Source organism: Rattus norvegicus, chromosome 8 (assembly GCF_021556685.1).
Source record: "Rattus norvegicus strain SHRSP/BbbUtx chromosome 8, alternate assembly SHRSP_T2T, whole genome shotgun sequence".
Lineage (NCBI taxonomy): Eukaryota > Metazoa > Chordata > Mammalia > Rodentia > Muridae > Rattus > Rattus norvegicus.
In genome coordinates this window covers 122,870,026-122,895,376 of record NC_141541.1, presented here as the reverse complement: position 1 = coordinate 122,895,376, position 25,351 = coordinate 122,870,026, and the positions used below count along the sequence as shown (strand labels likewise).

Here is a 25,351-nt window from a genome sequence, read left to right as displayed (position 1 = left end):
CAGCCAGGTGACTGACTCTCCCAAGGGAATAGACTTCGGAAAGGGAGGAGACCGCCTAGGAGTAGATCCCTTCTCTACTGTGTTGTAACATCTTGAGGGGTGATTTCCACTTATCACAGCTCCCACAGAGTACTTGTGCTTAGACACACATTTTAAAACGATCCTATCAATTGCTAAGAAAATACATCTAATATAATTTTGATTGGGGTTTTGTGAGTAAAGCCACAGATCAATGAGGTGAGTATTGGCATCTCAATATTGAGTCTCCCAGTGCAGGAACATAGTAGCTCCCTCCACTTTATGAGGTCACAGTGTACGCATGGAGACCTGCAGACACCTTGCCAACGGCGGTTCTTTCCTTCCAGCCTGTGAGCTCCAAAGAACAGGCTTGGTGGCAACTGCATTTATCTCTGGGCCATCCTGCCCCTCTCCACTTTATCTTTAGAGGTATGGTCTCTCGCTGAACCTGGAACTCATAGATTAAACTAGGCTGGCTTGCCAGTGAGCTCCAGGGATCCAACCCTTGAGCAGCAGACACTACCAACCGAGCCTTATCCTCCTGGTCCCTGGTCCCTCCACACCCCAGCACCACGCTCTATGCCCACTTCAGCGAAGGGTTTCTCAAGGCCCCAGGTAACCCCGCCTCCATCGAATTTCCTGGCTGCCCCTTTGGGTGTCTGGCTTTCTCAGGCGGACACTGCAAGCTGCCTCTTCTCGGGATCCAGACTTCGGCTACACTGTGTGTCACTCCATTCAGGGATCTCTGTCTCAGGCAACTCCACTCCTAGCGCTGACCTCCATTTCAACCGCTACGGACTCAGTGGAAGCCTGTTACTACTACTCTGTGTAGCCTGTGCGTGACGGAAGGAGCGCCACGTGGATGACACGGAAGTCTGCTGCTGCCGCAGGAGCTATGCCGAACCTGTAGTACCGGAGCTACCACGGAGTGCCTCACCAGGCGGAAGCAGAACCAGAGCTGGCCCGAGCCAGTGCCGAGGCTGTTCCTGACCCGTCTATATGCTAGGCTTCTGGACCTGTGCTGGGAAAGACGGGTCTGTCAGAGGAGCCCTCCAGGCTTCTCACTGTCCTTTTTAGTAGGAGGCTTTCTATGGTGTAACCTTGATCTTTCCAGCAAAAGGCCACTTCTAGACTATTCCCTCCTTTCCCCTCCCGCCCTAATCTATCTGTTCTGTTTGTCTTCTCCAGCTGAGCGTGATAGTTAATATATCCACTGTCGGTGTCAACACTCTTAGAATCTGTGTGGAAACATACTTTGCGACCTGCATTGTGGGGCGTTTCCAGAAAAGATTAACGGGGGATGGGAGATCTACTTTGAAAGGAGTTGGCACTATCCCATAGGCTGGAGCCCTAGACTAGGCAAGAAGGAGAGGGCCACTCCACTGCCCTCTAAGCTATGGCCTGTCCTCCAATCATGAGGCAAAATAAGCCTTCCTCCTCCAAGTTGCTTTTCTTAGGTATTTTTGTCCAAGCAATAAAGACAGGAACTAAGCCTCTAGTCTTGCTAAGACTCTCTCACTAAAAAGACCATCAGTATCTGCTGTTTAGAAATTCCCCCACCAAATATCTTCTGGGGTAATTTTCTGATTTAACCGTTTATGAGCCTCGGGGCATGGGCATGGCTGGGTTCTTCACAGCAGTGTGAGAACGACCACTATTCTTTTCCATAGGACACTCGGTGCCCTGCCAGTAATGTCCTGGTATCCTCATCTTCTGAGGACGAATTAAGGAAAGTACTCTTACCTAAATCACACACCCAGCTCCATTTGCCGCGACCTAGCATTTAACCAGCTCCTTCAAACCCTTCCAACTTTTGCCAATTACCTCGTCTCAAAGCCACTCCCACACTTCCTGGTAGAGTTATAGAAAGGCACACACATCAGTGCTAACTTCCCGTCTTAGTCCAGCTTTCATGGCTATAACAAAATACCTTAGGCAGGGTAGTTTATAAAGAAAAGAAACCAAAGGTTCAAGAAAACATTGCCAACTTGTACTAGGCTCTATTAAAGGCCTCATAGCAGGAGTCATGACACAGGTGAGGAGCACAATGCCATGGTAAGACAAGAAGCCAGAGAGTGAGAAAGAGCCCGTCTTATTCTTTTCATAACAACCCATTCTTCTGGGAACTAACTGTGGCCCCAAAAATGCTACATTAATCCCTTCCAAGAGTGGTCGTCCCAAGTGCGCGCTCTCTCTCTCTCCCTCTCTCTCTCCCTCTCTATCTATCTCCCATTCCCTTCCTCCCACCCTCCCTCTCTCCCCTTCTTCCTTTCCTCTCTCCTATGTCTTCTCACCCAAGCAGACACATGTAGAAGCACCACAGGTTGACATTGGCTGTCTTCATTAAGTAGTCTTCAGTTTATGCTTAGAGACATAGTCTCTCACTGGAGCTCACTGGGCTAGACAGGCCATCAAGGGAATCCACAGAATCAGCATATCTGCATGCGTGTGTTATACGTGTGTTTCATGCGTGTGTTACAGAGGGGGACACCGTGACTGGCTTCGTGAGTCTCTGAATTCACTTTCACCTGATTACAGCAACCAATTTTTTTTTACCCATGAAGCCATATCCCCTGGACCAACTCTCCACATCTTAATGAAGCAACCAATTAAAAATCATGGCCACTCTAGGAACCAGGCCCCATCTTTGGGGGACACACTTAAATCGTGTGTAAATGACAGCATAGACTACATCACATCTTTGTGCGTTGGCATGGAAAGATTCAACAAATCAACATATCAAACCCAAATATATACTGTATAATCATAGTTCTGTTTGGGAAAATAGAATCTGTATGCTTTGTGTATGTGGTTTTTTTTTTTTCCTAAGTACCGTAATTTCATAGGCATCAAAACAAAGCGAGAATGTGGTGCTCTGCAGCCTGCCTCTACTTCCAACGCTGTATTGTTTTGACTTTGAACATTTTCTCATAAGGGCAACAATGGTACAAAGAAAAGGCTTGGGGGTTTTTTGTTCTGTTTTTGTTTTTGTTAGAGACTGGAGCTGTACCCCAGTCACCAGAGTGTAGCTTTATGTAGCGTAGGTGAAGCCCTGGCTTTAATTCCCAAGAGTACACACTGGTAATCCTAGCCCTCAGGAGACAGAGACAAAAAGAACCAGAATGTCAAGGTCATCCTTGGCTACCTATGGAGTTCTGGGTCAACTTCAGCCACATCAGACCCTACTAAAGGGGTGGGGGCATCCGTGATGTCGGTTTACAAAAGTTAGTCCATGGGTGGTTGCTAGTGTTGTTACCTAAAACCATTTTTAACATCTGACTGGTTACTTCACCCTTGGCCATTAGCTCTAAGGAAGTTTCCCCACATAAAATGAGGACCCACGCACAAAGATGAGCCCTCCTCCACAATGAGCATGTTTAACAACCCAGAGCAAGTGGGTTAAAATATTTAAATCCCTTCTTCTTTTTAACACCTCTGTCTTTCGCTTGGTATTTGAAGCAGATCCTGTGGCCTTTTCAGCCACCAAAAAGTATTAAAACTAAATAACAGTCACATTTGGAGGTATTAAAATGTTCAATAACATCTGAATCAAAACTGTAATCTCATTTAATTTGAAACTCTCTGTCTGGTGTGGACTTAGAAGCTGCAGCGAGCGCAGGGAAGCAAAGCGGTAGAGAGAACACAGAGGGACAATGTCTTCTTTTTTAACTTCCTTGTTGGCCCCACCCCACCCCAGCTCCGCTCAGATTGGCACAAGGGAGAGAAGGTAAAATCCTTCCCTGACTGGAGTCAGTCTTAACGCTGTGCTTTCTGTGTGGGGCACAGACAGGACCTCTTAGTCCTTTCAGGAGGGGCTTCCCCAGTTGCAGCACTGCCCAACACACACTACAGACCATTGCTTTTTCCTCTCCTCATTGGTACAAGCGTAGTTTGGAAGGACTTGAGACGCACAGACTGGAAGGAGTGAGTCCTTATCTGTGCCCCTGGTCACTTGGTCCTGTTGCTTGACCCTGTGATGGCACAGTACGGCATGGAGAAGCGTGTGGCAGAGCCGTCTGATCATCTCTTGATGGCCGAGAAGCAAAGGAAATACCTGGAGTTGTAATATCCACTTCAACGGTCTCCTGGTTTGCTTTTCTATTGCTGTGATAAAATCCATAAGTAAAACCAATCCGGGGAAGAAAGGGTTTATTTTAACATATGGGTCAGACTCCATCATGAGGAAAACCAGGGCAAGAGTTCAAGGCGAGAACTTGGAGGTGGGAACTAAAGCAGCGGCCATGAAGGAATGCTAGCTACTTCTGGGCTTATTCTGCAGAGCTTGCTTTCTTAGCTTGCTCTCTTACACATGCCAGTATCACTGCCTAGGGGAAGCACCACCCATAGTGGGCTGGGACCTCCTACATCAATCAGCCATTAAGGAAGTGCCTCTCAGGCATGCCCACAGACCAACAGGGTCTGGGGGAGTCTTTAGTTAACGTTCCTCCTTTCCATATGGCTTTATTAGGTGTCAAATTAACAACTCTACCTATAACAAAAGTTATGCCTTGACCCAGCTTTCTACTAAGTCCCAGATTCTAAAGCATCAATTATCTTTTTTTAAAGATTTATTTATTATGTATACAGCGTTGCACCTGCATGTACAGGTGCAGGCCAGAAGAGGGCACCAGATCTCATTATAGATGGTTGTGAGCCACGATGTGGTTGCTGGGAATTGAACTCATGACCTCTTAACTTCTGAGCCATCTCTCAAGCCCACCAATTATCTTGAAATAGTACCTAAGAACTTTTTGGGGGAAACAGTCAAGGTCTATGTTGCATCAAGCAGGGTTTAAATTCAAGTTCAGCACAACCCCAATGGTCTTATAGAAAAGACTTTGCTTCTACAGCTAAAATTATCCCCAGTTCTGTTGCCACCCTGTCAACTCTCCGGGCTCTGGGAATTGCCTCTTTGGCTTTCACTATTTCTAGATGTGACCCAGTCCCCTGTGGAGTACACTCGTGCCCTTTGACAAAGCTTCGTTCTCTGTGGTTCTACCTGACAGCACCCTGACTTGATTCAAGAGAGAGTGTGGGAAATTCTGTGCTTCTACAGTTCTCTACGAAGAGATTTTTTTTTTTACTAGTAAAATGTCTGTGATGGTTGGTCTCATCTGTCAGTTTGATAAGATTCAGGATCACCTTCAGGGAGATGGGTCTCTGGGAATGTTTCTGAAGGGTTTGTTGATTGTATTCATTGAGAAAGGACATCGCCCACTGTGGATAGAGCCATTCCTTTAGGCTGAAATCCCAGGCTGCATAAGAAGAAAAAAGTAAGCTGAGCACAAGCGTTCAAGAATCTCTGCTTCTTGACTTTGGATACAATGTAACCAGCTGCCTCACTTCCTGAAGCTCTGACTTTCCTGTGATGACTTACTGTAACCTCCAACTATGATGCAAAGTGAACCCTTTCCCCCTTAAGTTGTTTGTGTCCTAGTATTGTATCACAGCAACAGGAGGAGTAAGAAAATACTCCACTCCCTCCTGCTATCTCAATAGCTAATACAGGTGAATGACAGGCTATATGAAATAGAATTGTGGGATACTTTTTGTGCGGTAAAAAGGGTGTTTGGGTTTTTTCCCCCATTTTCGTGTGTGTGTGTGTGTGTGTGTGTGTGTGTGTGTGTGTGTGTGGCCAAGGTTGATGTCAGAAACCATAATCATTCTTCCACCTAGTCTCTCAATCAAACTCAGAGTTCACTGACACAGCTAGTTTCAGTAGCCAGCTTGCTCAGGGAATCCCTTGGCTCCACCTCCTGAGGCTAAGACCCTAACCAGGCTCCCACACACACTTGGCATTTTATGTGGGTTCTAGGGATCCACTGAGCCATCTCCCCAGCTCTTATTTTTTTGAGACAGGTCTAACCTTAAATTTAAAAATCCTTGTGCCTTAGCCTCGAGTTCTGAAGCTTTAGCTGTACCACTGGGCCAGCTTTTGCAAATGACTTATGAAACTCCATTTACACAGAGCCCAGAGATGGTTCGCCATTTTTCTTTGGATGCATAAGTCCTTAACACTTCGCTCACAGCTGTAGCTGTACAACAGATCTACAACAGGAAAACCACATAACAACAATGAAAACCGAGCCTAGTAAGCTTCAAAAAGCTTTCATGGTTTCCTTAATACTACAGCAAAAAAATAAATAGGTCTTAGAAGAAAAAAAAAGCAACCTTTGAAGTTCTAAGTATGTGAAGTTGCTCAGGCAAGATGCCTATTATAACTTGCGTTCTGGTAGACTGCTTAATCAAATCAAAATACAAATGCTCAACCACCTAGAGAATACAACGGCATGGAAATAACTCATTCATAAAAATCTAATTTCTACATCCACTCAACTTTAAAAAAATATGACCCTAGGAACTGTAACCATGTCGTTCCAATTTGAACAAATGTATTATGACCTCAGCAGCAGCTTCTAAAGAATTCTGAATGTCTTGAGAGGAACAACAAAGCCCTCATTGCCCTGACTCAGATCTCCAGAGGGCACTGTCTTGAGGGCTGGTTTAGCCCTGGAAGACTCTTTGGCAATTAGGGTGACTTTCAGCTCTTAATTAAGAGTCACAAGGACATCATCTTGATGGACAGATGTTCCTTGGAGCCAATAAGGCCTGGAAGGGCAGACAAACTCACCCTAAAAGTGTAACAGGGGGTTGGGGAGATGGATCCGTTAATAAGGTTATTCCGTACAAGCATGAAAACTGAGTTCAGTTCCCAAGCCCATGAGGAACATTCAGATGTGGTCAAGCATATCTAGTGCTAAATCCTAGTGCTAGTCCCCAGGGTTCATTGGCTAGCCCGTCTAGCAAAATGGGTGAGTTCCACACAAAAGTGAGCATTCCTACCTCAAAGACACGAGATGGACAGGCTGGAGAGGTGGATCAGCGGGCAAGGCACTCGCCGTGTAAGCACAAGGACCCATGTTCAGGACCTCAGCACCCACGTAAATGTAAGGTAGATGTGGTGGGTCATCTGCAATCCCCACCCTGGGAGGGTAATCACATGGGATACCTGGGGCAAGTGGGCAAGCTAGATCAGCAGTGGGTTCTCTTCCAACTGAGAGACCCTGCCTCAAGGAGTAAGGTGGAGAGTAAACAAGGGCCTCCACACACATGTACACATATATTCATGTACACCCTCAAACATGGGTGCAACCCACATATACATGTAAACATGCATATACACATGCATGCACACCACACGGATACAAGCAAAAGGAATTAGTTAATTAATTAATTAATTAATTAATTAATTAATTAATGCAGAAGAGGGCGTTGGGCCCCCTGGAGATGGAGTTACAGGCTGCTGTGTGCTGCCCATCATGGGTTCTGAGTAACAAGTAACAAGCAGCCTATGCTTTTAACTGCTACACGGTCTATCCAGTCCCATAACAGATTTTTACAAATACAAAAGAGATTTGGTGAGACGTGAGAGAAATGTCACTCTGGAGTCCTTGAGCTTTCTTTCCTCTCCTTGGGTCTCTCCTCTCCCTCTCCATCTATCACCTCTCAGAAGTATGGAGACGCTCTCCCGAGAGTGACGTGTTCATCGCTACAGTGCAGACCACCAGACCGCTCAGTTGTTAAGGTGTGGTGCCCATGTCGACAGTGTGGGAAGCTGTTGGACCTTTGAAGGTGGGGCCTAATACCAAAGTCCTGAAATCACTAGGAGGGAGACCTTGCAGGGAACTATGGGTGTTTTAGTTACTTTTCTGTTGTGATAAACCACTGTGGTTTATAAAAGCAAAGGTTTGATGGCTAGGGGTCTCCACAGCATAGGGCACTGTATTAAAGGGTCACAGCATTAGGAAAGTTGAGAACCACTGCTCTAGAACAATGAGCCAAAGCTAATTCCTTTACTTAGTAAGTAATGCATGGCGGGCGTTACCTCAGTGGTGCAAGACTGACGGATCCATCCATGCACACATTTTTTTTTTAGTTCAGTTCTTCACCTCTCACACAACTTTCAGACTCTTTTGGCTTGATCCCTCTCGGATTCCTCTCTTTCTGAATTAGTGTCCTGTGCTGTGACACTGCCAGTCTCCTTGTGGATGCCGAGAGCCGCCTTTCCTCCAACCCCACCTGGGGAAGGACCTTTCCGCTCCCTTCATGATTCGCCTCCAGGCTCAGCCTTTCTGATCGCTTCTTCTGAAGGCTGCCCGCATGGAAGGCTTCCCTGGGCTTCTCCATTTCTCTCAGTATTTCTCAGTACAGAAATGCTACTTTTTCTCTATCTAGGCCAGGGGAAAAAAGTATGTCAAACTCTTTCTCCGTAGTTTAAAACTTATTTTCTGTCTCTAAGGAAGCTACTATCCCTACTGAAGGCAGAACCTGGACCTGTTCCTCCAGGAACATCAGCCATGGCCAGCACTTCTAAAGTGACCAGTGGGGGGCACAGCGTGGCCTAGGCACATACCCCTACAGTGCCAGGGATTGACAAAGAATAGCATTGGGTTTTTTAGAGCTCTATTGATCCCAGCAGAGGCACGAATACCTCATGGAGTGCTCTGCTGGGCAGGCCAGCCGACTGGAACACACCAGCAGCAAAAGAAAGCAGCCATGAATTCCTTCCCAGTCCCCTACCTCTCTGCCCTGCTGCTAGTCCCCCTCCTCCCACCCATGTCCCCCTCCTCCCACCCTAGTCCCCCTCCTCCCACCCTAGTCCCCCTCCTCCCACCCATGTCCCCCTCCTCCCACCCTAGTCCCCCTCCTCCCACCCATGTCCCCCTCCTCCCACCCTAGTCCCCCTCCTCCCACTCATGTCCCCCTCCTCCCACTCATGTCCCCCTCCTCCCACTCATGTCCCCCTCCTCCCACTCATGTCCCCCTCCTCCCACTCTAGTCCCCCTCCTCCCACTCTAGTCCCCCTCCTCCCACCCTAGTCCCCCTCCTCCCACCCTAGTCCCCCTCCTCCCACTCAAGTCCCCCTCCTCCCACTCTAGTCCCCCTCCTCCCACTCTAGTCCCCCTCCTCCCACTCTAGTCCCCCTCCTCTCACTCTAGTCCCCCTCCTCTCACTCTAGTGCCCCTCCTCCCACTCATGTCCCCCTCCTCCCACTCATGTCCCCCTCCTCCCACTCATGTCCCCCTCCTCCCACTCATGTCCCCCTCCTCCCACTCATGTCCTCCTCCTCCCACTCTAGTCCCCCTCCTCCCACTCTAGTCCCCCTCCTCCCACTCATGCCCCCCTCCTCTCACTCTAGTCCCCCTCCTCCCATTCATGTCCCCCTCTTCCCACCCATGTCCACCTCCTCCCACTCTAGTCCCCCTCCTCCCACTCTAGTCCCCCTCCTCCCACTCATGTCTCCCTCCTCCTACTCATGTCCCCCTCCCCCCACCCATGTCCCCCTCCTCCCACTCATGTCCCCTTCCTCTTGCTCTAGTCCCCTTCTGCTTTAATGTCACCTATATTCTGTTATCCTTTGTCTCTCCTTTCCCCTCCCCAGGCTTGCTTAACCCTCTCATGATCCCCTTTCTGGTTTCTTAACCTGAATCCTCCATACACTCATGTATATGCGGAAACACTGAGACCTAGCGTCCACATGTGAGAGAAATCATGTGACACTTGTCTTCTGGTACTTCGCTTAAGATACTCATTCCCAGTCCCAGTCACTCACATGTCCCAAGTTCAGTTTTCTCTGTGGCTGAGCACAACCCCTGTCTCTGTAAACTTTCCTCGTCCTTCATCTGAACATGGACATTGGCTGCTTCTATCCTGGTCACCGTGACTGCGCAACTGAAGCTTACTTATCTTTCCAAGAGTCTCGGTGGTCAGACTTGGGGTCCTTTGGGTCTTGGCCTGGGAGTGGTATAGCTGGCTCATATACTTCCATTTTCAGTTTCTATTTTTTTTCTAATTGGAAATTATTTAAATTCTCCACCAGAAGCGCTTGCCTAGGAAGTGCAAGGCCCTGGGTTCGTTCCCCAGCTCCGAAAAAAAAAAGAAAAAAAAAGAACCAAAAAAAAAAAAATTCTCCACCAGAAGAAAATGGTTGTGTCAATCATGGGGAAATCAATAATAAAATCTCATAGACTGATATGTGTAGGATGATGTCATTATGCAGCAAGGCGTGTCCAGGATAAGGCGTAACCTAACATTGGATGAGAAGGAAGGGTAGGCGGGGGAAAGCCTAGGGAGGAGGGAGGAGGAAGAGTGAGAAAAGTCAAGATGGAGACCACAGAGCAGGATGATCCGGATCCAGGTGGACTGGGACGATTTTGTCTTGTCTAGGTGGGCGGTTTCAATCTTTATTAATTGGCAGTGAATGTGTTGTGTGGATGAATTGTGGATTGGGAATTTAACATGTAAATCTACTGCTAAATTACAAGTTTCTGGAACTTTGATTTACTGGGCTAAAGAGGACAGTGTGTGAAAAAATTATTGAGAGGCAGTTGGAGCGTTCTGTTGCCTGAGCAGACGCACAGAGCCCACAAAACGAGACGTGTGTGTGTGTGTGTGTGTGTGTGTGTGTGTGTGTGTATGTGTGTGCACGCACATGCACATGTGTGTCAGGTGTGATAATTATTGCCTTGGGAACCGCATGGAGAGGGCAGCCAAAAGGGAGATAGCCAGAGGGTGGCTTGCAGATTGCATGGTGGAGTAGCAGCCGGAGTGAGCAGATCCGGCTCTCAGGAACTAATAGAAAACATTCCTTTTTAATCTTACTGTAACAAATATATACAGTCATTTTGAGGAAAAGGTATAACCCTTAATATATGATGTTACATTTTTAAGAAAACTGACAAGGTCATTGACATCAGGTGGTTCTATAATATATATATATATATATATATATATATATATATATATATATATATATATATTAAAAGGCTCCAGGTATATGAATCTGTGCTCAGAGGGAGTCCCTACCAATGAATTCCTTAAGCCACCAACACAGCAACTTCGAATACCTTTTTATTTCTGTAACAGGTCCAGTTTGAGTAAACAGCAACAAGCTTAAGTAGACAATCTTGATCATTAGGAGCCTACACGGGGTAGATCAAAAGTAAGTCACCATTCAAAGCCATGAAAAAAAAAACAAGAGCAGAAGGGGGTGAGCTGTCCTTTTTTTTTTTTTTCTTTTTTCTTTTTTTTCGGAGCTGGGGACTGAACCCAGGGCCTTGCGCTTGCTAGGCAAGTGCTCTACCACTGAGCTAAATCCCCAAACCGTGAGCTGTCCTCTTATCCACTAAGCCCAACCAACCTAAGTGTTACGGGGCCTTGGAGATGGCTCAGTGGGTAAACTGTTCATTGTGCAAGCAAGAGGACCTGAGTTCTAATCCCCACGGTGTCTGAGGAGTAGGGAACAGGAAGGTCCCTAGGGCTCGCTGCCTGGTCAATAGAACTGGAATGTCCTAGGTTCGATGAAAGATACATCTCAAACAAGTTAGAGATAGAAGGCACCAGTGTTGACCTCTGACCTCCATGTTATGCATGAGCGAATGCACATGTACGTACACACACACACACACACATCAATAACAGTAGACTAGGAAGCTAGTTTTGATTTGCATGGGAGGGCTGCACGGCAGGATGCAGTATAAAGCGGTATATAGAGAAGCAGAGAAGAGAATTAGGCGGACACAACAGCAGATGCACAGTGTGCTGGCCCTGCCCTGGGGTTCTTCATTTAGGTGACTGTAATGGCCTCTGACATCTCAGAGTAAGGCATTGCCATCTCTACCCCGATTATTAAGGACTCAGACTGGTTGCCGAGGGAAGCTGCAGCCAGTTCCTGGAGGCCATCTAAAATTAGACGCAGCCAGCCATCTGTCTCAAGTAATTGAAGTCCCACTTCCCCTGGAGGCCGATGACTGAACTAAATGCCCCGCCCCCGGGTCAGTCTTCCAAGCATCATAATCAGAAGATGCTGAGAATACTGAGGAAGGCTTAATGCCCACCCTTCCCCATCGCTTTTCTGTGGCTTTTTGCTCGCACAGTTTCTGATTGGAGAAGGAAGCGCTTCCTTTGTGCAAGAATTTCCATTCACTTCCGTCCCTGACACAAGTTCCAGTACGGCTGTCTCACCCAGGACAGCTCAGAGGCATGGGTCCCTTCCCGGTGTCACTGCACCTGGGGACAATTCAGTGAGCAAGGAAGGGGAGATGGCCATGGGCTGCAGAGAGGGTGTGCCAGAGAAGTTGAGGCAGGCCTGGGAGGAAGTGGGAAATGCCACAGGAGTCAGCAACACCCAGCAAGGGTCGGAGATGAGAAGTAAGCTGCAGGAGTGTGTGTGTGTGTGTGTGTGTGTGTGTGTGTGTACACACATGTGTGCACATGTAGGGGTATCTGTGTGCATATGTGAGGCTGTGCACGTGAGCAGGGGTGAGTGTATGAATATGTGACTGTGTGTGCACATGTGTGCATTATATGCATGTATGGAATGCCTTAGGATGTAAACTTCTACACTATCTGATTCAACTGAGAATGTGGGCTGGAGGATTAGCTCAGACCTGGCTTAGCAGGGGTAAGACCCTAGGATCCGTCTCCAGCACCGCAAAGAGTAAACCATTGCACAGGTATACGGTACAAAATACATTTTACACATCCTTTTAAATTATGTAAAACAGCCATATTATAATACAACATACAACATAACATACAACATTGCATATCACATATTAGTATAACTATATACATACTTTTTATATGTAGAATGAGATTTTTTTTTGAGGCATGGTCTCGTGTGTAGCTCATTCTGACCACAAATTTACTACGCAGTCAAGGATGACCTTGAACATGTGATCCTCCTGTGTCTGCCTCCCAAGCACTGGGGTAGCGGGTATCTGCCACCACACCCAGTGTGAGAGTTTCTTTTTTTTTTTTTTTTTTTTTTGGTTCTTTTTTTCGGAGCTGGGGACCGAACCCAGGGCCTTGCGCTTCCTAGGTAAGCGCTCTACCACTGAGCTAAATCCCCAGCCCCAAGAGAGTTTCTTATTTAATCCGAGTTATCCCAGCAGCTTGAACAGCCAAGAGTTTTCGTGGGCAGGGGTTGGGCTTATGTGTATGTGTTCAGCATAAAACTTATTAGCTGCCTGGGGAAATACGACTCCATTAAGCACACATCTAGTCTCATCTCCTCGTCTGTTAGGACTCAGTTCTGAGTCATCCTCCTCAGTTTTGGGAGTCCTCAGTAGTTTTGGGGTCCTCCTCAGTAAGTTTGAGGGGTCCTCTTTGGGGAGCTCTGGGGATCCTCCTTGAAAGTCACAGTCACTCCCTTGGCAGAGTGATTTTGTTCTCAGCCAGAAAGTAACCTCGGGGCTGGAATTCCAGAAAAACCCTATTCCAGTCAGCACCAGTCACTATTTGGGTCTCATAAGGTTTCCTGGGGTGCTGGCAAGGACACCTGACTGCCCAGAGCCTGTTCTAAGGGTCCCCTAATCTGCTTTGAAATGCATGGCAAATTGGAGTCAATATAGGTCACCCTGGCCCCCATCCCGTGAGTGAGCCGTGGGAGGGAACAGACAGCTCATTTCCTCTCATTAGAGTCTGGGCAGCCTCACCCCCACCCCTCCGGAAGAGCAAACCTCTGAGGTTTTCTATTTGGGCCACTGGTTCACAGAGAAAGAAATAAATGACCACCAAAAAGCAATTCATGTTGAATAGTTTATAAAGTGAACCGTATCAAAGGTTCAACGCACGTTATTTAAATGTTGAGAATGGGGAATTCCCAACAGGATTCGTTGAACAGGTCCAATTTTAGGGCCATGTGTCTGTGGTAGATGAATACAGGTAAAGACTTCATCCTCGGATAGGCCAAGTGCTTCACCCTGCAGCCCATGGGCTCCTGAAACCCTTCTCCCTAATCTTAGTGACCCTCCCCAATTTTTCTCCTACCTCAAGCCCTCTTTCTCCTTTGCCCCAACCACTCACATTGGTTCTTAAGGCACAGCCCTGGGCCTGGTGCCTGCCTTCTTTCTGTGTCACCTCTTGGGCTGGGGCTGGGTGGGACCTCATTCAGGCAGTCTTTGGGAGAGCCTAAAGCCCTAAGTCCAGCTGCCTACTGCCTCTGGGAAGCAGGACGGTTCCATAGCAAACTTCAACTGCTAAAGCAAGAAAAGTGTTAGTCTGGAAATTTCTTCTTCTTTACCCCACATCTAAACCATCTCAGGCCCTAAGGATCTCTCCTCTCACCCCTCCTGCAGCATCATCCCATCCAAAATGCAGTAGCCACCTTCCTTTGTAGTCCATGAGGGCTAGGAACACTTAATAAGGTACCTACCGGAAGGAATGAGGGCCAGGCAAGATGGCGCACACCTTTAACCCCAGCAATCGGGAAGCAGAGGCTGACGGGTCTCTATAAATTCAAGGTCATCCTGGTCTACGTAAATGAGGCCCTGTCTCTAAATAAATAAATAAGGGGCACAGTTTGCTCTCGTTTGAAAATGCAGCAGCAAGGATAACCTAAGAAACACACTATAAACGCCGACATGTGCCTAGAATGGTGACAGGCATGCTGTTAGCAAGAGGCAACAAAGCATGATGGGAAATACCACGCCGTGGAGACCGAGCCAACCGCTCGTCCCTACCCTCGGAGAATGTCTATGGCTGAGAAATAACCCTGTCCATCTCGCCTCATCTGCTGTTCGATGGATTTTTCTGCCACGTCTGTGTCTTCAATGAGACATTTAGGTAGACGAGGACCATTGATCCATATCCTAGCTCGAGTTGATCAAAGGGAACAAACTCCAACAGCATCAGGTGTCGGTGCCCGCACTCCTTTCCTGTCCAGCAAGCATGAGAGACTTGCTTTCACATCCCTTCCTTTGGCTGGAGAGATGGCTCAGTGGTTAAGAGCACTGACTGTTCTTGAAAAGGTCATAAGTTCCAATCCCCACAACCGCACAGTGGCTCACAACCATATTTAATGAGATTTTTCTGGTGTGTCTAAAGACAGCTACAGTGTACTTATACATAATAAATAAATCTTTAAAAAAAAACTTTGTTTTAAATTTTTTTCAAATTCCTTGCTCAAGCCCTGTCTGCAACATGACCAGATTTCTTTCTTTTGATGCCTCCATTGGATTCAACAACCCCCACATCTCCCATCGGCCACCCTGCTCTGAACAGTGAAGCTCAGAGCCACAGAGCTCACAAGGTGTCTGAGGTCTGTACAGCTTTACCCGGAAGCTTCTCAAGACCTTTCTCTCCCGGGCAGCTGGGCCCCGCCCTTTTCCCCCTCACTGTTGCCTTGAGCATTCTGTAGAAAACAGGCTTTGGAAACAAAGGCACGATTGGCCCAGGCTGTTACATTCCCAGGATCTTTGGCCTGAAAGCCTGAGGCTCTCCCAGTTAAATAGAACCTTTGCCACATCCCTCGTCCAGGTGAAGTGTCAACAGGACCAGTGTAACACAGTCCCAGACAACAATGACCTCAATGAACAGTCTGGTTACTTCTGACCTAACGCTAGAACCAGTGACAGACTGGTGTCTCCCCCCTCCCCCCACCAGCACCTCTGCCTCCATCTCTCCTTCTTACTCTTCTCTCTGTGTCTCATTAGCACATCATTTGGGACTTCATATACCCACCGCCTCTATACACGAGTGTTTTAGGTTCAACTAGGGTGGGGTGGGGTTTTTGGAGGGGGATATTGTCGTTTTATATATTCGTTTGTTTGTTTGTTTTGACATAAGATTTCACTATGTAGGCTAGGCCTGGTCCTTGTAGTGATTCTCCTGCCTCCGACTTCTGAGATATTACAGGTATTAGCCACCACCATGCCTGGCCTTTAGGGGTTCTGTGTGTGCACATGTGTACACATTCATGTGTATATGTTCACATGGGCCTCTGGCAGCCAGAGGTGAAGACTGTATCTTCCTCTATCAGACCTCCCTTACTGTTTGAGCAGGGTCTCCCTAAACCTGGGAACTCACTGTTTCAGCTAGGCTGGCTGGCCAGCGACCTCTGTGACCCTCCCCATCCTCTCCTCATGCATGAGGGTGACAAATTTGCACCACCATGCTCCCTGTTCTATGAGGATCTGAACACAGGTACTCATGCTTGTGTCCTGATTAGTTTCCACTGCTGCTCACTGGCCTGCCTTCCATGACTTGCTCAGCCAGCCTACTTTTGTAATGAACCCAGGACTACCAATCTGAGGATGACCCCCTCCCCAAAATGGGCTGGACCCTCTCCCATCAATCGATAATTAAAGAAAAAAATGTCCTACAGATTTGCCTACAGACCAATCTTATGGAGGCATGTTCTCCCTTGGGTTTCCCTTCTCTCAGATGACTCTAGCCTGGGTCAAGTGGACATAAAATTAGCCAACACAATTGACCCCTTGTCAACTCAACACACAAAGTTCTGAACGATATTGTTGGCATTCTGTCTAAGCTCCACCCCCACAGCTACCTGGCAGCAGCCAGGTATGCTCCGCCCCACAGTCGCCTAGCAACAGCCAGCAGTGCCTGACTATATAAGGGGCTGCTTGCCACCTCCTCTCTTTCTCTTACCCCCTCTTACTCTGTTCTTCTCTGTTCTTGCTCCCTCCCCATTCCCTCCATGTGCCCATGGCCAGCCCTCTCCTCTCCTCTCCTCTCCTCTCCTCTCCTCTCCTCTCCTCTCCTCTCCTCTCCTCTCCCTCTCTCATTAAACCTCTCCACGTGGAACCATGGTGTCTTGGTGTGTTCTGTCCAGGCATGGGCCAAGATTTAAACAACAACAGGCATAACCTTTCCTTTTTTAAAAAAAAATTCATCCCCAAGAGCTTAGATTAATAAATATCACAAATAAAACAGTGTAAACTTAAAAGTCTCAAAGTCTTTACCAATTCATATACTTTAAAAGTTCAGTCTATGTGAAAACCCCAGTCTCTTTTAAAATCCAGATTTAAAAAGAAAAAAAAAATCAAAGTCAACTGCGGGCTACAATAAAATTTTTAAAAAGCTAAATACTTTACTTCAAGAGGGAAGAACCAGGTCACAGCCACAATCTGAACAATGTAAAACCAAACTCCAACAATGTGAATAATTCAATATTTAATATCTGGGGCTCACTGGCAATCCTTTGGGTGTCTCCAAGAGCCCTGCCCTCTGCAGACAGAATCTGTCTTCTAGATTCTGGCCAGCTCCACTGATGTTCTTGGTGGTCATCCTGGTACTTCCAACTCCAAAAGGCTGGGTGGGGTCTTCGCTGCACCTGGGCTGCACTTTCACCCATAGCCTCTCCGGGGCTCTTTTCATGGTGACAAGCCTCCACTTCTCTTCTGCCCCCTTCAGACCTGGAGATTTGATTGCTATTAAGGCTGCACCTTCACCAATGGCCTTGCCTTGCCTCTCACAACATCAAGCCTCAGCGGTCTCTATGACCCCTTCATGCCGTCAAAACCAGTGCCCCCTGGGAGGCTCTCCCACAGTTCAAAGTTCAGCTGGCAGCACAAGGTGCAACCTAGGCCACCTCTAGAAAGCAGCTCCTGTGTGCTCTCAGGAACCACTTCTTCATCCCAGCTGATCACTCAGCCCAGCTGACCAGCAGCCACTGTCTCAGCAAAGCGAGGGTTTTACTTGAGTGGTTCCGGTCTCTTGTCAATCACAGCCTATTCTTCAGCTCCAGCTAACCAGAACCACTAAATCATCACACAGAAGGCAGGGTAAAGCCTTTGCTTCCTTCTGAAACGTCTCAAGCCAGGCTTCCGTCTTCTGCACCGCTCTCCGCTCTCTGGTCTTTCAAGCTCCTACGGAACAGCCCACTGAGCTCTCAACACTCACTGCCTTTTCCAGCCCAAAGTTCCAAAGTCCCTCCACGATCCTCTCCCAAAACACGGTCAGGTTTGTCACAGCAATACTTCACTATCCCGGGACCAGCTTCTGTCTTATAGTTTGCATTACTGTTGCTATGATAAAACACTAGGACCGAAGGTAAACTGGGAAGGAAAGGGTTTATTTGGCTTATAACAACCATACTCCATCACTGAAGGAAGTCAGGCCAGGAACATAAACAGGGCAGGAACCTGGAGAAAAGAACTAATACAGAGGTCATGGAGGGGTGCGACTTATTAGCTTTCCCTCCATGCCTTGCTCAGCCTGCTCTCTTATAGAACCCAGGACCACCAGCCCAGGGATGACCCTACCTACAATGGGCTGGACCTTCCCTCAGCAATCACTAATTAAGAAGATGCCCACACAGGCTCGCCTACAACTCGGTCATATGGAGGCGTTTTCTCAGTTGGGGTTCCCACCTCTCAGCTGACTCTAGCCTGACATAAAATTATCCACCACACGGACTGAACCTGGTTATAAAGTTGCCCTTTGACCCTTGCAAAACTAACAACTGCTGCGGGGGTGGATTTTAAATCCAGCAAAGAGCAGGTCTCCCAGGGGTGGATCCACTTGTCATCGAGAAGATGAACAGCGTGTCCCAGGGGCCATGCTCCTCCCTAGGGAGGGACGCCATGACTGGCTCAACAGATGGTGAAGGCCCACGGGACATTCTCTCTACTTTGTAGTACTTTCTTTTCCTGGCTCTGAGACACCAGCCGTTCCCTATTTATGCAGTCCGTCCTTTCTCTTCCAATCCTGTGACCTGGAAGAAGTCAGACATTTTCACTATAGACCCCTGCAGCTGGCCTTTTAAACTCTAAGGCATGTATGAGTCACCCCGGGGATTTGGTAAAATGCAGATTCAGGCACGGAGAGTCTGTGATTCTAACAAGACTCCGGGCAGGCCTTGACTGCTCCCCAAAAGGCAAAGGATGTGGAGAATTGCAGAACAGCAAATGAACAGCTGTTTCAAGAGGAGCCCCCACCCTCCCACCTACCCCCACCTCAGCCACTCCCCCCCACCCCCACCTTAGTTGAAGAACACCTATGGGGAGTGTTAGAGTTAAGCATTCAGCATCAGACTTTTAAAAATGTGGGTGTGGTGATACTTGCCTACAATCCCAGCACTTGGGAGGCTGAGGCAGAGAGATTTCTATGAGTTCTAGGCCTGCCTGGGCTACAGAGTGAGATCTTGTCTCAAAACAAACAAACACAAAAACAAAACATAGTGACTAGAGACAGGAGGAAAAGGGATATAGTACAGCCTGCCCTGTCCCTACCTCCAGTCCAGCCCTCTCCCTCAGACAGGACATCTTGCCAGTGTAGGTGTTCAACCTGGAGTCACCATGGTGACAAGTATGCCTATTTCCATGCAATAAACATTTGCTGAGCACACATTCCAGGTGTCCGTTCAGACCTCTAAGCATCACCGGGATTGACAGGAGGGCTCCTCTTTAGCCCCACCCCCTGGCTAGGCCCGTTGGCCTCTTGAAGGGATTTGCCATCATCTCCATCCGTAGAGTACCAGCCCATCTCCAGAACACTTCCCCTAACTGCTGCTGCTTCTCACTGGGCTGTGAGAAGGTGGAGACAAGGGTTTCCTCTCATCAGACTCAACTGCAGCATCCTGTAGGTGCCTCGTGGGAGACGAGTTCTCAAGATGGTGGAGTTCATCCGGAGACCTGAGCATCACACGCACACCTGCCTCCTCCGTCCGCGTACACTGAGTGTCTCGAATTGTCTCCTCCAGCCCAAACCATCCTTCTGTGGGGCTGGATAGAGTGACCACCTGCCTGTGTTACACAAAGTCTTGTGCTCAATCCCAGCACTGCATAAAGCCGGCATAGCGGCCCACTCCTGTGTAATCCCAGCACTCAGGAGGCTGGAGAAACACAAGTTCAAGTTCAAAGTCCCTTTCAGCAGCAGTGTGAGTTCAAGGCCAGCCTAGACTATCTGAGATCAAATCTCAGAACAAAACAAACATCCTTTTGAAGCAAATGTGATAGTTCACATTTGTGATCCAGTACTCGGAACACGGAGACAGAAGGATAGCCACCAGTCAGTTCTAGGCCAGCCTGGTCTACAGAGTGAGACCAGGTCTAGGAAAGGGGGAAGGAAGGAACGAAGGAAAGAAGGAAAGGTGGAAAGAAGGGACAAGAGACAGACAGACCGAGGCAGAGGGCAAGTAAACCAGATACCCATTCTTTAGGTCAGGTCTAAAGAACTGGACATCTATTTGTGACTTCCTTCACACTGTAAGCCCAAACATTTACAATTCAACAAGGGTTCATCATTATTGCTCCCCAAAGCAAGACAAATCTCTAGGCATGCAGCCCACAGTCTGTCCCTCCTTCCTCCTCCTTACAGAACATCATCAAAACAATGTCATGAACTCTATGTTCAGCAGAAGTCAAAAGACCAGGGAGGCCCTGGGCAAACAGAGCACATTTTCCAGCCACAATAAAAAACTTGCCTGGGAAATTAGGAAGGACTCATGAAGGACAAAGAAACCAAAAATTTAAGGACAGACTGAGAGTCTGGTGACACATGCCTATAATCTTAGCTTCTGTGAGGGAGAAGCAGGGGATTCCAGGGAGTCCCAAGCCACCCTGAATGACACAGTGACTTTCAGGGCAGCCAAGACTATGTAGCAAGAACAGGTCTGAAAAATAAAATAACTGGGGAAAAAAAAAAGTAGAATAAACCTGTCCTCAAAAGTCCCAGACAAACATTCATCTTGGCACTGTGTAACCAAAAACGTCCTCTAAGTGACACCTAAGGAAAGAAATAGAAGAGAAAGTGACATATAGAGAAATCAGATCTTAGACCACACAGTTACTCAGGTTGGCGTCAATTAGATGATTAGATGGCTGCTTCTCAGCCTGTTCTTCACAGTCATCCCTGGGGAGTCCTTTTCAGACGTTTTCTCCTTAATTCAACCACGTGAAATGTTTAATATATTTGTTTGTAATTGACAGATGATGACGTATGTCCATTTATGGGGTGCAACATAATATTTTTACACATGCGGCCATCTTGGGATAACAGAATCAGGTGACATCACACATTAGTTATTACCTCACAGACTTACTGTTGTCCTGGGAAGAGCATTGACAACCAGCTCCCCTCGGCATGGATACATTCCACTTGCTCACTACGGTCTCTACGCTGCCTGATGCGTGTGTAGAACTTGCTTCTCATGATGTGAAAAGCTGTGCCCTTTGATGGAGACCACCTGCTTCCCCTCTCCTCCCTCGTGACATCTGAATACTGGATATACCAGATACACATATCAATGTTCAGTGTCGTTTTCTATATTTGTTCTCACATCCCCAAAGCCAGGTTTCTCCCCTTGAAAATGAAGTCAGCCCGTTTACGATACATCTGACGACGTGTGGGTAAGATGCTGCTTGAAAAACATCATTCTCGCCTCTTAGTGCCAACCAAACTGGACATTCATGCTCCTCACTGATCGATGGTCAGATAGAAGTGCTGTCCCTTACCTCAAGATCAAGGTGGACAGAGTGGTCAGCATCTCCAGTGTTTCTGGGTGGGGGTGAAAGTGAGGAAAAGGGGGTTGTGTATTCCCAGCCATGGGGGAAACATAAATCAAAAGTAACATTGTAATTCAATGCTCCAGCTCAATGTCAAAGGACAAGACAGAGCTGTAGTAACAAAACCAGTTCCAAACGCCCTGAAACAGTCATGCAAACCAGTTAGGACAGGTAAGGTAGGATAGGATAGGATAGGATAGGATAGGATAGGATAGGATAGGATAGGATAGGATAGGATAGGATAGGAAAGAAGCCACCTGTTTCTTAACACAGGTACCTAGGACTTACACCAGAGGAAAGACAGACTCTTCAAATGGTGCTGGGAATGAAGAATAAAATTAGATGTGCATCTCTCTGCCTGTACAAAAGAAAAAAATCAATTCAACATGGATCAAAGACCTTCATGTAAGACCTGAAATTTTGAAAATACTGGATGAAAACATCAGCCGAACAGAAGAGATGTGAACATAGGTGAAGACTTCAGCAAAGATTCCAGTAGCTCAGGAAATAAAACCAAGGATTGAAAGGCGGGGTCTGGAGCTGGGAGATGGCTCAGAAGTCACAGCACTGGCCCCTATAGGGGACTCAAGGTTAAAGCTCAGAACCACGGGCTTCACAGGGGTCTGTCACTCCAGTTCCAGGGGATCCAACGCCCTCTTCTGACCCCCATGGGAACTGCATGCATGGGGTGCACATACATGCGTGAAGGCAAAACACTCAGACTTATATAAAATAAAAATGAAATTCCTTTTTAAAAAGAAAAATAGGGTTGCATGAAAGGAGAAAGCCTGTGCGCTACAAAACAATTAATGGAGTGGAGAGACAGCCTATGGGGTAGACAAACCTCACTCAGTGAGGGACTAAAGTCCTGAATCATTAAAAAAAAAATAGGGGTTGGGGATTTAGCTCAGTGGTAGAGCGCTTGCCTAGCAAGCGCAAGGCCCTGGGTTCGGTCCCCAGCTCTGAAAAAAAAAATAAAATAAAATAAAAAAAGCTTTAATACAAAAAAAGTCAAAGTACCCACTCACTAAATGGGCAGTTGAGCTGAGAAGACATATAGATAACTCAGCTGAATAAAAAGACTAGGCTCGACATCCTTAGCTACTAGAAAAATGTAAACCAAGACGTACTGAGAGTGCATCTCACCAGTCAGACTGATTATCACCATAATAAATAAATAAATAAATAATAAAAATAATAAACGCTGGGGAGGTTCAGAAGCAGGGCACGTGGGGAGAGCCTTATGAACGGGATGGTGAATTAGAGCAGCGTCTATGCAGATCACCTTGGAGGCCCCTCACAGAAACAAAGTCGGATCAGCCATGTGGCCCCGCCCCTCCCAGCCTTGCTCCGGAGCTAACACTCGGAGAGCGCACATCGCACGAGTATCTGCACGTTCCTGTCTGACGCAGCATTTTCCCACAACAGCGAAGATATAGAAGTAGAGCCTACATTCCCCACGGAGATATTAATAAAGAAAACGCAGAAGGTAGACAGCTCGGAGTTTTATTCAGTTAGGAAGGAGCTCGTGGTGACGTCGTTCACATGGATGGAACTTCAGCAGAAATAAGCCTGACTCGGAGAGGTAGATGTTACGTGTTTTCTCCCAAGTGCAAAAATCTAGATTTTTCTTTTTAAAGGCATGAAAGCAGAAGAAAGACTATTTGGGAAGAGGAAGGGACCTAAGGGGACAAAAAAAAAAAAAAAAAAAAGGCAATGTACATCTTGATTTAAAACAAACAAAAAAACAAAAACAAAAAACAAAAAAAAAACAAACAAACTCAATGGGGTGAAATAGATCCAAGCAATTAAAGATTTTTTTTTAAAAATGTCATAATGAAACACTGTTTTTTGCAACAGTGCTGATAAAATTATTTATTCATAGAGGCAGAGTCTAATGCAACCCAGGCTAGCCTCTAAGTCACTATATAGCCAAGGATAACCCAGGGTGTTTGACCCTTCTTCCTCCACCTCTCAAATGCTGGATTACACATTACAGAAACACACTCGGTTCAAGTTTTAAAATGGAAATAAATGCTCGGGTCAGAATACAGACATGTTACTTCGCGTGTCCGCTCACTGGTCAGAGTTAGCTGTGTGTCTCCAACCACAGGAAGGCCGCAGGAACTGTTCTAGTCAGACCCCTTGAAGCTAGAGCAAAGAGTGAAAAGGGCACAAAGTGTTCTCAGAGTCGCCTTGCCCTCTGCCAACCTCCCACACGCCGCCAACCTTATACCAAACGCCACGGGAGATAAATCTCCTCATCCCAGGCTCCCCTGAGTTCTTACTGGAACGAATCATCATCACTTCTCCCTTCTCCCGACACCCTGCCCAATGTCCAAGCCATTTATCTTTCAACCTTTGCGTAGCCACCAAATCCGCATCCTCTCTGTTCTCAATTCCACTTCTGCTCTCGCACCGGAGACCAAACGCCAGCCAAAGTAAGTAAGGAGGCTGAGGAACTGGGTCATGGAGACTTCCGGACTAGAACGTGGCTTCTCTGCACGAATCCTCTAGCTAGAGGAGCGAGACCCAATGAGACCCTGTGGAAGTTAGCGGACCCTGCAGGAATGAGTGTGCGCCTGCAGATGGGGAACCCAGACCTAGCTTCTCAGGGACCTGCTTCCTCTTCAGTTGCTGACCCCTTGTCACGACATGGGCCGTGGTGTCCTTCCTTTCTGGACACAGTTCCGTTTTGGTTTGGTTTGTTTTTTCCAGGGCCTTGTAGCCAAAATGACCTTGAACTCGTCGTCTTCCTGCCTCTGCTTCCCGGTGCAGGGATTGTGGCCATGCAAGGCACCAGCACGCCAGGCTGGCCTTCGTGGGCTGTGGTCAGCTTGACAACGTGATTTCGACTACCTGCGTTTATTACTCTGCTTACCCCCGTTCCTCCGCACTTGCAGGTGGCCATCCCACTGCCCTATCCTCGGTGCATCTTGGGACTGTGCAGGCCTCCTGATAACTCTCCCCAAAGTTCCCTGAGGGAGCGACCTAGAGTGTAAACACGGAGGGAGTGGAACAATGGTGTTGGTAAACACAAGAAACCAAGGAGACGCCAAAAGTGTGTGCTTGCACGGTCACATGCAGGTCCAGGAAGGCTCTGCCAAGAACTGTTTGCTGTCTCTCACCTTGGACTTCACTAAGAAGGCAGGGATTTATCAGTCTGTGCTTCTCATCTCCGCACAGGCAGTGTGGTCAAACACCCCCCACCCCACCCCACCCCCACCCCCACCCCCACACCCGGGCAATCACAGAGGACAGCAAACAACCAGCAAGAACCAAACATCAACTGGTAACTGGTCTACCACCGGCAATGCAGGGTTTGCAACAACAGTGTTCATTGGTGCACGTGTGCAGGAGATCAATCATCAGGTTTCGGTGATGGATGTGGTGATTCCATGGGCCAATAAGTGCCAGGCAGACAACACCAAACAGCGATATATTCTATTTTTAAATAAAGTGACAGAGGGGTGTTGCTCAGTATAGCGAGAGCAGCTGAGCATTTCCTAAGATGGTGTCATTTGAACCAGATCTCAGTGAGGAGGAATAGGACCAGGGTACAAAGACCCTGGGTACCACTGAGTTTGTATGTATGAGAGAGAGAGAGAGAGAGAGAGAGAGAGAGAGAGAGAGAGAGAGAGAGAGAGAGAGAGAGAAAATATATATATATATATACATATATATGTACAGGAATATGTGATTTCTATATGTGCTTACAGGTATGTGTACGGGTATATGTGATTTCTCTATGTGCTTACAGGTATGTGTGTGTGTGTGTACATGTGTGTTTACAGGTATGTGTATATGATATGTGTGCTTATAATTGTGGTGTGTATGTGTGTGTGTACGTGTGTGTTTACAGGTATATGTTACAAGCCTGCGTACACACGCATGGTGTGAGCAGTCCCAGTGACGGTTAGACCACTGAGCACTGCCGTGTTTCCCCTGTGCTCCTTCACCCCAGCTGCAGGAGCCAGGGAAGCTGAGCCGTGGCCGGGGGCAGGACAGACACAGACAGGGAC

General features: G+C 47.5%; 1 long non-coding RNA gene across 1 annotated transcript; it reads left to right on the top strand.

The window, feature by feature from the left end:
• The first annotated feature begins 333 nt into the window (after positions 1 to 333).
• Positions 334 to 1,516, top strand: LOC120094282 (uncharacterized). The gene is made up of 2 exons (XR_015628240.1): positions 334 to 447; positions 758 to 1,516. It is a non-coding gene; the product is annotated as an uncharacterized LOC120094282 (long non-coding RNA).
• Positions 1,517 to 25,351: the final 23,835 nt, after the last annotated feature.